The sequence below is a fragment of the Lissotriton vulgaris genome, chromosome 9, assembly GCF_964263255.1.
Source record: "Lissotriton vulgaris chromosome 9, aLisVul1.2, whole genome shotgun sequence".
In the NCBI taxonomy this organism is placed as follows: Eukaryota; Metazoa; Chordata; class Amphibia; order Caudata; family Salamandridae; genus Lissotriton; species Lissotriton vulgaris.
The window spans coordinates 363,583,167-363,594,093 of NC_141697.1; positions in this window are offsets into that span (position 1 = coordinate 363,583,167).

Here is a 10,927-nt window from a genome sequence, read left to right on the forward strand (position 1 = left end):
GGGCACTACGTCCTTCAAAGCACTACTTGCTGCATTTCTGAAGTACAGAAAGCAAAATCAGGAAATATATATATATTTTTTTCTTTCAACAAGTATTTGGAAATCTTTACCTATGCACCTCCGTACTACTCCCAGTAAAAGCCAGTTTAAGGCTCATTTGGAGACCTAATTTTGTTTAAGGGACTAAAGCTAAAGCTTCAGTTACACTTTACAAGTTACATTTCATTTGTTTGTTCATTCATTCATTCATTCATTCAACTCAACCGGACATGAAATATTCTCTTTGGCAACAACATAAATTGAGGTTACACTCAGACGTTAAAAGGTTCTCTTTGGTTTGAGAGTTGTTAAAAACTAAAAAAGGTGCAGTGGTCAAGCACCAAGGGCAGGTTTACTTCAGAAAATTCAGTACCTCATTGTACCCAGCTAGACAAACAGAGGACCAGAATACTCAATATGCATTATAGAATATTCAGTTAGGCTTCTAACCCACTGCCCACAAGCCTCAGGCACCACACCACCTGTCCAACCGCTTAGACTGACGACAAAGCTTCTTCCTAAACCTCCCATTATATCCACCCTCTTGGACCAACAGATGTACCCCAGTGGTGACTGGTATGTAATTAGAGTGGCGGGGCAGGCAAAATACGGGTGATATTAAAATAATTTAAAAAATGCCACTTACCTTTCTCACTCAGTGTTTTAACTCCTCAAAGCTCTGGGCCCAGGAAACTGCACTACCCAATCCTGGCGCTGCTCTCATGCTGATAAAACAGCATGAGAGAAGACTGAGGGAGCGGCCTCTCTCAGCGCTCTTAAGAGCGCAGGAGGCCCTTGCTAAGATGGACGGCCAAAGGGACATGTGCACTTTAAAAATAAGTGCACAGCTCCCTGCTGCCACTCAGCAGCAATTGCCCCAACCCTGTCAGTCTGTTCAGGACAGGTAGCTGAAAAATAAAATGGTAATGAATAAACTATATCACCAGTTTCCTTTTTAGCTGCTCTGGGGCTTTTTTTAGAGGAGCAACTCTCCTCTGCAATCACCGAGGAGCTGCTCCTGATGTACCCTCTATTTATAAATACACATTTCAGTATCATCTACTATGAAACCTTTTACATCTTTACATGCTGGAGGCTTTTGTAGGTCTGGTGGGATAACTAGATAGATAGATAGATAGATAGATAGATAGATAGATAGATAGATAGATAGATAGATAGATAGATAGATAGATAACTAGATAGATAACTAGATAGATAGATAGATAGATAGATAGATAGATAGATAGATAGATAGATAGATAGATAGATAGATAGATAGATAGATAGATAGATAGATAGATAGATAGATAGATAGATAGATAGATAGATAGATAGATAGATAGATAGATAGATAGATAGATAGATCTTATGCCCAATACAGCATACAGAATGGGGCAATGGATCATCCCACTTCAGCTACTGGCTAATTTCACTGTGGGTGATGGCATTCTGCTCTTTTGTAAGGAGCAAACAAAGCAGTTCCATTCACTACAGGGAAAGTATGTTAATGCACGTTTTTTCACAACAAAAGAAATATCTTGACTTTTCACTATTTTTTTTTATTGTCGAGGGCCCAGCAGCCGCTGCAGCAAAAAAGTTATACTAAGACAGTGACAAATAAAACCAGCATTGACAAAGCCAAAAATATGGAAACCATTTACCAACCTAATGGCTTTGCTAATGTTTGGTTATGACTAGGTAGAGTGCATGTGCCAGGCAGTTTCTAATGAACCTTTCAATTTTGGAATTCTGCCAATACTTTAGCAAACACCCACAAAAGTACTAAAGAGTGAATCAAACAACAGCGAGAAGAATGAGAGGGAGACCTTGGAAGGCAGGCATATTAGCAAGGCCTCAAGTTTGAAACAAGATTTTAAAAACATTTTTATATACAATGCTCCATTCTATGTCGTCATTGTGATCCGAGACTCGTCAGTTTGTGGTTGGTGTGGGCGGTTGTGAGAAACTATTGTACAGAACAGACATTCAGTGTTCAAAAGATGCATTAGTGTTTGCCAGAACAGCACTGAAGTATTGGAAACTTTTTGTGGCTAAATAGTTTCGCAAACAATGTGAGGACTATCGTGGTATTTGTCTGGCCTCTAGACTGCTACGTTTCCGAATCTGGAAATGCGACGCCGTCGCCAAGTCCTACAATGGTCCCTCACTGCACGAGGCAATCTGTGGCAGGCTTGGCACTAGCACTGGATGGCAAGGACCAGCTTATCCACTACAATGAGCATAACATGGTTTCTAGGTATCTGCAGGCTTTGATAGTACGTTACAATACTACAGTAACCGATGCATTAAATGACCCTAGTTTTAAGCGCATCAAGTAGGCCGACCTGAGGCTCCTCTCCTCTTTGTCCACCAAGTGAGGCGTGAACCATCCAGAAATCAGTACATGCTGGAGAATCCTCGGCTGCAGAAAGCAAATCAGTAACTCGCCCTTGAGCTATCTTGTATTTCTGGGAAGCATTTCTTTTACAGGGGATATAGTGAATATATTGTTAGTGATCTTTGCACCTTTACAGATATCACCGAGGTGAACCAAGTGCTTATAGATATGACCGACTTTGCAATAGGCATTTTATAAAATCTTCACACACCACACACGTATAAAGAATACAGACAAACAGACCATGTTTAATCTACAAAAAATTGAACTGAGATAATTTGTCATGGGGGAAAGAGAGATTGAGCGAGGGGGAGAAAGAGTGAGGCAGAGAGGAAATAATGTACTATCATATATTTATATGCCACAACAATGCCAAAGTGTACACAATGGGAGGCCAAGAAAAGATGTAAAGACTTTAAAAAGTATGCTACTAACTAACCTTCATGGCTAAGTAACCAGAATTATTTAAAATTTCCTAGGCTCTTCACTTACATGCCTAAGATGCCAGGCAGAAGACAGCTAGCTATCTGCTACACATAATATGGAATTATAGGGCCATGCAAGGGTTGTGGAGGGCCACTCAAGCCATATGTAAAGAGGCCATAGACAACCATGTTCCTCTTACTCCACAGATAGTTCTCCTGAACATTCTAGCACACCGACCTGACTAGATATAAAAAATATATTCCTAGGCATTGCTCAATTAGTGGCTGTTTTGCTCAAAACAGATGGATTCCATCAGACCCGAGCAGAGGTGGCCGGCACAGGTAAACGCGGAGCGGTGGGAGCAAGGTTTTGGGGGGAGTTGTCAGACGACGGAATAGGTATAATTAAATAAACAAATAATATCTATTCCATCGTCTGTCTCCTTCTCCCCCTGCGGCACCCTGCCTTGCCCGACTGCGCTTACCTGCGCAAAGCAGAAGAATGTCCTTGAAGAATGACAGAAACACCAGAAAATTCGAGGAGGGTGGGCCCGATATCAGTGTCTTGTGGACTATATAAGATGTTATATGGTTCTAAATGATATGGAAGATTATACTGATGTAATGGATGAACACATGAAAAATGTGAATGTGTACACACCAGTATTGTGGGAAGACATTAGAGACTTGATATTGATGTTTTTGTTCTCTGTTTAACCGGTTTGATGCTGATGACGGAACCGCTCCGTCATCAGCTGCGGTTGGGCTGTGCTGCTGACGGAGCGGTTCCGTCATGGCCCGGCTGCCGTGCCTGCGCGGGGCGTTCTATTGAGTGGGGCGCGCCATGACGGAACCGCTCCGTCACGAGCACAGCCCAACCGTGGCTGGTGACGGAGCGGTTCCGTCACCAGCATGCGGCCGCCGTGCGGCCGCCCCGCCCTCTTAGCGCTGCAGCGGAATAGCCGCCGCAGCGATGTGGTTAATGATATATTTGGGAAAATAATAACATTTAATAAAAAAAACATTTATAGTTTCCTGGAGGAATTTCCAGTTGACCATCAGCAACGGGCTTCTACTAGGTTCAGTTCAAGTATATAGGTTTGAGTACAGTGGATTATATTAGAACAGCAGAAAAACGAAGTAAAGTTCTACTTCTTAAAAAAATCATGCAAATGGAAACCAATAGCCAGTTCCAAGATGCAGCTGAAATCAACAGAGATATTTAACTAGTGCTAACTGGGTCAATGGAATTGACTGATGAAATAGAGGCCAGCGTTTAGGATTACGGCCATTCAATTACCATAGACCTCGGATAGCTGACAACTTATGCTTCATTTACACTCCTTATTAACCACAGAGGCACTCATTAAGAGTGGGCTGGATTTTGGTGTACATGTTATTACACTTGATAACAGTACTTTGGGGTTTAATCTTTAACGAGTGTGGAAAGTACCATCTACTACAAGTGTTTACATAAAATGGGGAATATGGTGCAAATGTTGATACTTGCAGCACTAAAATATAGTTTTTGGGGTATTTGGAGATTAACCCCCCACCCCCACCCCCCACCACCACCACCCCACCACCACCACCACCCCACACCCCCAATAAATATCGGCTTGTTTGCCCTGGTGAAATATATCCATGGAATGTGATTTTATGAAGTCCTGCATTTGCCATGTGCGATGAAATCTCATACTTCTATCATGTGCGGTAACAAGATTTACTCCACACATCGCACGCTTTGAACTAGACCAACAAGCTTCGAATACATTCTTCCTATAAAACACGTGACCTGGCTCTGCGCGAGCTCAAATAAACACCGAAGAGAAATTCAGGAAAACCCCCAAGGAAATCTAAAATAGCTCTTTGGGGCGGAGGGGCTAAGTTTTCCATCTGCTAAAGTGCTTCTAGCATCTCATAGGCATGTCATCTCGGGGGAGATTAGGAGTCCGGGTTTGTAGGGGAAAGTTTTTCTTCAGTGCCCAGCTGTGTCAAATTTGATGCAGGCTCAGGCATTGTGGCAAACACTGCATTCCTAGACTCAGGCAGAATAACGAAATTAAGTAATAACCAGGCTACTTCCGGGATTCAAAAAGAGCTGTGGTCCAATGCAGAGCAGCGAGAAATAAACCAAAATTGCATTAGTGTTTAGGGAGAACGTCAGTTTCAAGCAGGCGGTAGGGCAGGAACCCAATGGTTTCTCAACATTGATGCTTCCCTTAAGCTTCAATTGAGTGATGCAGGCGAGTGGATAAATAACTGTCAACCTAACAAGGCGAGGTGAGTTCTAATCCCAGTTTCCAGTTCAAAATGTGCGGTTCTGTACAAGCTGAACACTTTTCATCTGCCTCTGGTCACGTATATGCCAAAAGTTGCACATTTTGGACAAACAGCAGTGTAAATAAGTTATATCGAAGCCAATTGGCCTGGCACTGGCTTCCAGCCGTTTAACTTTTTCAGTACTTATGCTTTTTTTCCTGGTTCTTGTAAACGTTTATTACTGGAAAACCTGGTTGGTCCCTTGCCAATTAAAAAAAAAAAACATTGACTAAAAGCAAACATATTTTTTGTTCTCAAAAAGAACGCACTGTTATAGTAATACCCGGCACTACTTTGTGTGTGGATGAGCTCTTTGTGAAAGAGAACAAGGCTATCACTTAAAGTGAAGTTAGCCAACAGCTTATGTGGGTTGACCCAGCGCCTCATGTCATATGCTGTAGTAGGTGGAAGAAAAATGTGAATGACAACAGACCAATGGAAGAGGTCTTCCTGAAAGATCCTATAAATATGTATATTTTATACATAATTTTAGTGAAATAAAAAAAGGCCATGCTAATTCTAGACATATAAGTGGACATTTGCAATTAAGAAATGTATTTTATTGCATCGGAGCAGAAATACCCAGCCTTGTTTCTTATATACGTTTTTTATTTACATTTAGTACACCAATAAATCTGCCAGCACAGGTGTGTAACAGCAGCTCATCTAGCGTGGCTTTCTTATCTTTCCATCTCATCACCTACCTACATCCAATAAAGAGAGGGCATATACAGGTGTGGCTGAATAACAGCATAGCCCTCCACCTGCCAACAAAGTGATTCCCAGTATCACTGGGTATTTGTGACAGAGAGAACAGCGGGCTTTCCCATCAACAAACCACATTCAAGAACAGCCTCCTCCTAAAGGTGCACCTGCTGTGCAAGTATTTGACACCACAGACGCTTAAGGCGTGTAATGTCTGGGAGATGGGGAAAAAAAGATGTAAGAGTATGACACTTCTCACTTAACATTATACAATGCAAGTTCTACAATAACTTCCATTTTCTTATTCCGTGTACAAAACATATATTTGCTTTGAAGACTTCAGTTGTGCCTTGGCATGCGCCTTCTCCTGGATTTTCATTATATATATATATATATATATATATATATATATATATATATATATATATATATATATATATATATATATATATATATATATATATATCACCAAACTTCTCCCCTTGCAGGCAGACAAAGTCGCACACACAGCACTGTTATTTCGATGTTTATTAACCCACACCAACAAGTAAGGCACTCCTGACGTGTTTCGTTCTGCTTAGAACTTTCTCAAAGGTAAGCCGTGACGTCTTACTTCAAACACTGGCCACGTTGAAACAATTGCTGTTTATAAAGTTTCTGGCCCTCTGGTGGTCACCCAGATGGGTATTGTTAGGATTTAACATTGACTTGTGCGCTTCATTCTGGTTCCTACACTTTTCTGTGGCCCCTTAGTGTTACAGCCCGTACTTTCCTGAAGCTCCCTAAGTGGAATAAGGAGGAGCAGAGCCCTCCCATCTCTGCTTGGCTTACTTTCCGGTGACCACGCCCCCTTCCCACTTCCTGGTTCCTGTCCGAGTTGTTTGCTAGCGTCTAAGGGCTTTGCTGGAGTTCCGTCTTCTTGACGCTGTGTTTCCTGATTCCTGACCCTCTGCCACTTGATTTCTACTCTGTGAGTGTGCGTGTGAGTCTGTATGGTATAGCGGTATTCTTCGCCGCTCCTTTTTTCAGTGAACGCGACGTCCTGCTATTTCCTCACGCATTTTGCGGGCGTAATCGGTTCACTCTCTGCTATATCCTGGTTTTACAGCCAATGTTACCTCCGTTGTTTATTCCTTTCTTTATTGGGCTTCCTCTTTAGAGTAAGCGCTCCGCCCTATCCTCCTAGGGGCTGGGTGTCTCATCTCCTGAGTGGGTGCTGCTCCGCTGTACTCGCCCCCTGTGCAGCCGGTCGGTGCCCCTCGCTCCTTTTCTGTTTGTTGTTTGGTGCTTGGTGTTACTGCTCCGCTGGACTGGGCCCCTTTAGTCAGCCGGACGGTTCACCTCACCTTCCCTTACCATTTGATTTGCGTCAGAGGTGTGTTGAGTCCTTCGTGAGTCCTTAATTTTGGACCCCTTCCTTTTGCCTGGACTCATCGTTGACGCTTGCCCGATCTACACTTGGGGTAAGATCCATGATTGATCACACTTGTCAATGTTTTATTGTGTTTCCAGTAAACATAGGGATTGTGTCTATTCATAAACCTGCTCTTTGTTTCCTAGCCTGGACCATCCCCGGAGACGCCTTTTCTACTATTTGTTACCCCTCGTATGAGGAGAGTGGTGGACACTCCTTGGGTAAATTCCCTCATACTTTTAGGAGACAGTAGACAGGAGTGTCGTATACTTTGTTATCGCATTCCTGCTGCTGTGTCTTGGAGGTGGAGGGATTCTTCTTTGCTCCCGTGGAAGTTGGCCCTTCTCCTAACAGGTATGTTGTTGTGGCATGCTGGGACTCGTGGTACGTAGTTGAACAGATTGTGTTCCTCCAGTGGGTTATGTCAAGGGCTGATGCTGTCTTTTCGTGTTGCTCCTTTCACAGTCCTATTTTCGAGGCTGTGCTGGAACAATACCGCATTCCAGTATGCGGCGGCAGCCGCCACCCAAATTTCGTTTCCACGGTGCTCAAAAACGGTCCTGGGTACGGTGGTTTATGGCGCTCTTGCTGGCAGTGCGCTACTATGCGGCAGGACCACGCCGCTATATATCACCAAACTTTTCCCCTTGCAGGTAGACAAAGTCGCACAGGCAGCACTGTTATTTCGATGTTTATTAACCCACAGCAACAAGTAAGGCACTCCTGACGCGCTTCGTTCTGCTTAGAACTTTCTCAAAGGTAAGCCGTGACATCTTACTTCAAACACTGGCCATGTTGAAACAATTGCTGTTTATAAAGTTTCTGGCCCCCTGGTGGTAGAAGTGAATTTATATGGTTTTGACAACTGCAGTTATGTGCATATTTGTAATGATAAAGGTCGGAGGCCTGATTGGTTCATTAGGAAAAGATATTCCAGGTGGCATAGTCTAATATATTAGGTTACCAGAAGGCAATAGGTCTCATTTATTTTTTAAGAAACAGATAAGCCAATAAGCATTTAGTGGTGGATTGTTATTGTGCTGTGTTAAGCCAGCAGACATATTTTGTTAGATGAAATCTCACAGATTACCTTTCTAGGCAAGGATTTTGGTGTAGAGTCTTGTAATAAAACATTACATAAATGTGTGTGTGTGTGTATGTATATATATATATATTCACTGAAAAAACCATAGGTTATAGACCATATATAGTTAGGGATTAGCATTTACAAAACCTTATTTTATTCGCACAAAACCATTGAAATTCCATATATAGTTAGGGATTAGCATTTACAAAACCTTATTTTATTCGCACAAAACCATTGAAATTCCATATATAGTTAGTTGCACTAACTATATATCGCGGACCCGCAATCCACTGCTAATGATGTCACATATTACATCATTCATGACATGGTCAGTGACATCACTGATGACATCACTGATGACATCTCAAATGACATCACTGATGACATCACTGATGACATCACTGATGACAACACCCAGTGACTGTATGTTTCTGTAAAGTTAAAATATGTCTTACATATTGAAGAATGAGTGGATGTATAAGTGTCTGGATGAGGGATTTAGTAGGTGCATGACTGACTGTATGAGAGAATGATTAAATGTGTCTCACTGAGTGCATGGGTTAGTGATTAAAGTGTCTTAATTTGGCAATCATTATATATGTTGTTCTGTAAACTGCTGCATGTTTAAATCAGTAGCTATATCAGTAACTATATGGGTTATTGAATGGTTGCCCAAGTATTTGTATGGGAGACTGAGTATGTGTGTGGGTGGCTGGGAGGTGTATAACTCTGTGCATAGATGAGTGAGCAGTTGATTCCCTAGGTGTATGGGTTCAAAAGTGCATGTAGAAACAGCTGTATGGACAGTTGACTGTGTGCATGAGTGTATTGGTGAGTGAATGGATATCTCAGTGCTACATGTCAAAGTAAGTACATATGTAAAACACAGTCCATGTGAGAGTTGACATATATAAATAACTGAACATAAGAGCCAGTGAATGTGAGAGTGGCTGTATGAATCATTGTGAACTTGTATCAGGGATTGCATAAGAGAGTAAATATGTGTTAGTATATGTTTGAATAAGTAAGGTGTGTATAACTGTATAGTTGAGGAAATGGAGATGTGATTGATTCTTTGCATGACTGACTAGGTGTGTGAGTAACTCCATGGATGTGTGACAGTCTGTGAGTGCCTGTTTACACTGAGTGTATCTAAGGTTATATTAGAGTCTGAAGATGTATTATCACATAAATGATATCATCAGTGATGTAATCAGTAATGTCAAATGAGATGTCAGTGATGTCATCAGTGATGTCATTTGAGATGTCATCAGTGATGTCATCAGTGATGTCATTTGAGATGTCATCAGTGATGTCATCAGTGATGTCACTGACCATGTCATGATTGATGTAATATGTGACATCATTAGCAGTGGATTGCGGGTCCGCGATATATAGTTAGTGCAACTAACTATATATGGAATTTCAATGGTTTTGTGCGAATAAAATAAGGTTTTGTAAATGCTAATCCCTAACTATATATGGTCTATAACCTATGGTTTTTTCAGTGAATTTTCAAGGTTTTGTAAATGCAAATTCCTAACTATATATGGTCTCTAACCTATGGTTTTTTCAGTGAATTTCATTGGTTTTTTAAAAGCTAATATCTATAGCTGTAAAATATATTCTTTATTACGTGACGTATCACGTAGCCCGTGAGACGCCTCATGATGCATCGCATAACCATGACGTATCGTCTCTGCAGCGCAAACCAAACCCAAAACGTAAGCACGCCAGAGCACGCTTAAAGATATATATATTTTTTTTTAACCTTAATTAGACAAAATCCACACGTGCACATATCACAAACGTTCAAAAAACACAATATGTCGGACTCCCGTTACGCTGCCGGTTAGCTGTCCGGTTAACGTACCGGGAAGCACCTTTACCGCAAAAATCGAAAATTTTTTTCTTTTGCCCCGCAGGGAACTTTAATAGCCCCCTCATCAATCCTAGGGGTTCAGGAGGGGTCTACCTTACCCCTTTCATTCATTTACACCTTTTTTTTTTCCACCTCTTGTCTCTCGATCCCACAGAGAGACAAGATGGCTGCCGCTCCAGACTGTTTACAATGTTAACAGCCAATCAGCTTCTCCTCAGACTCCCGTTACACTGCCGGTTAGCTTCCCGGTTAGCTGCCCGGTTCGCGTACCATGACGCGTCTCTACGGCGAAAAAAATCGGATTTTTTTTTTTTTTTTTTGGGCCCCGCGTGGCTCTATAATATCCCCCTCATCAATCCTAGGGGGTCAGAAGGGGTCTACCTTGCCCTCTTTCCTTCATTTCCCCCTTTGTTTTGGCCTCCTCTTGTCTCTCGATCCTACCGAGAGACAAGATGGCGGCCGCTCCGGACTGTTTAGAATGTTGACAGACACCGGAGAGCCAATCAGCTTCGCATCGCAAAGTTCCGTTACGCGAAAAATACGCGAACCGGAGCGCTGCCCGGAGCGCTGTTACAGATATATATCTTTTTTTGAACGTTAATTTCTCAAAATCCACTGAAGCACATATATTGAGACCTAGCAAAGGCACATCGGG